This window comes from Lupinus angustifolius, unplaced genomic scaffold, assembly GCF_001865875.1.
Source record: "Lupinus angustifolius cultivar Tanjil unplaced genomic scaffold, LupAngTanjil_v1.0 Scaffold_55_14, whole genome shotgun sequence".
NCBI classification, from domain to species: Eukaryota; Viridiplantae; Streptophyta; class Magnoliopsida; order Fabales; family Fabaceae; genus Lupinus; species Lupinus angustifolius.
This window is the reverse complement of record NW_017722707.1, coordinates 27,578-32,506: the sequence shown is the minus strand read 5'-3', so window position 1 is coordinate 32,506 and position 4,929 is coordinate 27,578.

The window sequence follows — 4,929 nt, the reverse complement described above, 5'->3', positions numbered from 1 at the left end:
GTATTTGAAATGAGACAACAGTAAGTTTATTTTCCAGTTTTTGTGTTTTCATGCAATGTACATATATGCATGTTTTTGCATGCAATATAGTTAATGTATATGTGTTTTCAGTCAACTTTTGATGTTGGTGAGGAGCATAAGGATTATATCCTTAAATCGGCTGGCAAGGCTCTCTGACAATTCCAAACTGATGCTGGAAAGTTACTCAGAGATGTTGATGACAATGTCAACCTAAAACTCAAACTAAATATGCAAATATCGTTGAAGAAGAGGATTGGAAGACTTTTGTCACTCTACGTACACAAGACGAGTCTTTCTTGATAAAATCATATTCTGTATATTGACTTATGTATATATGCTTTTGTATATATATATATATATATATATATATATGATTGTTGATGTTAATGTTGTTTGTTGTTTTAGAAATTAAGTAATGAAAACCGCAAGAGGGTATCTAAGCCTTTGTATCCATACCGAGCTTCTCGAACGGGGTATAGAGGAATCAAGGAAAAAATTGTAAGTTTTGTTAATTCGTAAGTATTCCTTAAATCGGCTGGCAAGGCTCTCTGACAATTCCAAACTGATGCTGGAAAGTTACTCAGAGATGTTGATGACAATGTCAACCTAAAACTCAAACTAAATATGCAAATATCGTTGAAGAAGAGGATTGGAAGACTTTTGTCACTCTACGTACACAAGACGAGTCTTTCTTGATAAAATCATATTCTGTATATTGACTTATGTATATATGCTTTTGTATATATATATATATATANAAGGAAAAAATTGTAAGTTTTGTTAATTCGTAAGTATATTATTTTGGTTATGTTTTGTATGCATATATATCTAATTACATTATTATTGGTTATGTTTTGGCAGTTGGACAACAAAAGCAATATACCTATGACTCCATATAGAGTAGAACTCGATGTTCTATGAGTGGATGCCCGTAAGAACAAAGATGGCGTCATCGATAATGATCAAGTTCAAGAAGCGGCAAGACGTGTTGTAAGTGCTCATTTTTTAATTATACTTAATTTCCATACTTTATTTATCAAAATGTGATTAATTAATATTATGTTTTTTCTTGATTTGGCATATTGCCCTAAAAGAAAAGGAAGCACATCTGGATAGTCGCATAATACTTGATAAGACACTAAGACTACCTATCTACCCTAGCTATCCGAGGTGTAGAATTTGGGGTTAGCCAACGAACATTTGTAACCCATCCAAAGCGTGCAACCAAAGCCCAAATGAGACAGGTTCAAAATCAATTGGATGGCCTCATGCAATGATTCAACAAATTTGAGCAATCAATGAAGGCGAAGGAAGATGAGTGACAACAACTAGCTAGTGTTGTTGGCACTGTTCCTTCAACCATCAACGAGAGTTGCACACTTGCACCTTACAACATTCTCATTCTGATTCTCATTCCTAAGATAATTTAGTTAGTTATTTTAATTTATTTGTCATTTAGTTTTTAGTTGTTAACTAATTATATGTTTTAACTAACATATAGGGAATCAATTCTTGCAAACTTTTCTTGGATACCCCAACTAGCCGAGTAGTGGGTGTTGGGAAAGTGCATAAGTCGGTCGATGCTATGCTGCATAATGCACGTATCCCACGCCATCATGTGAAGGTCTCGATTGATGTTGCAATCGATGATGATGCGTTGCTTCCAATTCCTCTCGATGAGGATATCTCTACAGTTGGAGGGGCTATAGGCACTTTTGTGGCTTGACCAGTAGACCTTGTACAAGTAATTCCTTCTAAGGTATGATTTTTCACCTTATGCTCACTCATATTATATATATATTAATCTATAATATGTTTTTTATTGAATATTTCAGGAAAATGTATATTTCACCCTCAGTAGCACCCAAAAGACTAAGCCATCTTGGGGGATGTGAGCTTGATGCCATCTACCGGAGATGTGAGCTCAAAGCCATTTAATGGGATGTGAGCTCCAAGAAGATTACCAACTACTGTACTGAGCTGTTTGAGCATGTACAACACATCCAAGTATGCTGGCTTTTAGAACTATTGGCCCATGATATACGACCATTGATGATACACGACTTTTGTGTATTTTCTTGCAACTTTCTACATTTTTGTATCTTACATTTTAAATAAATTGATTTAGTGTCCTAAGACCTTTGAAGGATATCTTCTTGACCAATGGAACTATCCTTTATATGTAGCAACCTAAATCAATTGCTTAACAATATAGAACAAGAAAACTTTTGATTTTTATATGCATAGTGCAAGTGATTCCCAAAGGTTCATAGTTAAACAAGGATTTACCAAAGCAAAAACAAGATGGTGAAGAGTGACACATCAACCTACAAGAAAGCATTAGGATTTGTTCTACCCAATTATCTAAGATTCATTATGCTTTTAATGTTAATTTTATCTTTTTAGGATGTTATGGGGTAGAGAGTCCTAAGTGCTTATATATCATATTATTGAACTTGCAAATCATGACATATCTTTAAAAAAAAAAATTAGATTGAAGGGAATGAGTAAAACTGGGTATTTTTCTATGGATAAAAACAATTAAGAAGCTTTAGTCCATTATACAATAGATTATTGAGTATGACTTGTTCTTAATTGGTTTTTCAGTTGTTGAAATTAGATGATACCTTTTAACTTAGTGTTAATTGATTAATTGGTATTCCAATTAAAAAGTGATTGTTTTTAAGAGTTGTAAGATTAACACAATTCAATATTCACCAGTTTGTAATATCACTCTAAGATTATCAAGTTTTCAAAAAGTACTTAATTGAGAAAAAACCAAAGATGAACTCTTGTTGAAAGTAAGAGAAGCATTTTCATAATAAAATCTAATCAGTCCTCTTTAATCTACAAGATTATTATTGTTAGCCTCATTGATTAGAGATTATTGGAGAATTGAGAGATATTCTAGAATAAAAGAGATAGACTTGGATAAGTTTGTTTATCAGGATTGTTTTTTGGTGTCAACAATTTAAGGGATTAAGCTGTAATGTTAGGATTCAATTTTGTGTGTGTACTGTATACAAACACCAATGCTTTGTACGGTGGAAATCATCATATCATAAGGAGGAACTAGATGTAGCACTAGTTGATTGGCTTGAACCAATATAAAATTCATGTATCAAATTCTTTTAGGTATTATTGGAAAAACCTTTAAAAGTTTTTTAGGTAGTTTATAGTTTTTTGAGTTATTGAAAAAATTATTAGAGGCCTTAAGTGAATAATAATTGAAGGTAATTGGTATCTTTGAAAAAAGGAGGTTGTAATATTTGAAGGCTACTTTTTGGAAAAAGTGAATTTTCAATAATTCGCTTTCCAATTTTGCCCTTCAATATTTTAACAGATTATATTACATGCCCTCAATTAAAAAATATTTTTTTAACAAATTTTCACTAGTTTATTGTATGATGTATACATTATTTTTATGCATTTGATTTTCGATGAATGTATGAAATATTTTCATATTATATCTTTTAACGATATATAGTGTCAATGGTGGAAGAATATTATAAAGTTATGTAACTTAATTGCATTTTTAGAAAAAAAATATTGAAAACCACAAAATATTACAAAAAAATATAATAAATAAATAAAATAAATAAATAAAATATCACATATTTAATTATAACTAAAATATAATAAAAAATTTATTATTTTAAATTATTTATGTATTACTTCAATTAATAAATAAAGTTTAAGCTATTATTTATGTATTATTTTTTAAAGTTTAAGCTAGATACAAATTTTTTTACCGAACAACTCTAGTTTAATAAGCTACCTTCATAGGTACAAGCTTCCAACTACCTTCATAACTATAAGTTATAAGCTACAAGCTACAAGCTAGTTTTCACGAATAGATCCTTAATCTTAATCTCATTTACTTAATAATATGTATATTTGTTGTTTAATTTCTCGTTATCATTGATAAAAATAAAATATTTAAATTTTCATTCTTGATTCAAAACATTTCCAATTACTACTAATAATTGATCAATTATCGATTATGAATCAATTAAGTGGACATAATCTATCCTTAATTACCTATCAATCAATTAAATGAAATATAATTGATTTAAATCTCTATGTAATCAATTATTAGTTCAATAAAATCATTATTTTTATTTGACAATCAATTCCTTCGTGAGTGAGGCAACATAGTAATCTTACAGTACGAAAAAAAACACACCTTCATATAATATCAAAGTTAATATTTGGTACAAAATAAAATAGTAATTTTTGGACACTGGTTGAAAATTCCACATAAAACAAAAGTAATTTTCATTTTCATTAATATAATTAAATATAACAATAAAAATATGTAATATCTATGCATTGATAATATAAAAATTTATACATAGTCAGTATATTATCTACCATTCATTTGTATTACTTTTATTTAAAAATTAATGATAATTAAAAATGAATGATAGATGATTCAATAATAATATTAAAAACAATTAAACTATTACACTATGTTTGGTTGTATAGAAAACAAGAGGAAAGAAAAGTGGTGGAAAATTTCATTTCCCGGTTCCAAAATTAAATAGGGAGGAAGGAAAAAATATGTATGAGTCCCACAAATTTTTTTCCTCCCTAAGTTGGAAAGAAAATAAAGGAAGGAAAGAAACCATCAAAAATTCCAAATTTGCCCTTCATCATGAATTGAAAAAACAATAATCTAGGTGAAAATAAATACAATATAGTAAATTCCTTTGTTTATATTCATTTTTATGTGAAATTAGTTAACTTAATTTTATTTTTGTTGATTTTGAACATATAAATAAATAGTAATTATGTATGCTAAAAGATGAAGTGAAAAGAAAAAAGAAATATCATTTCTTGAAATTATCAACAAAGTAACAAATAATAAATAAATTAGAAAGACAAAACACAAATATGTAGAAGTAA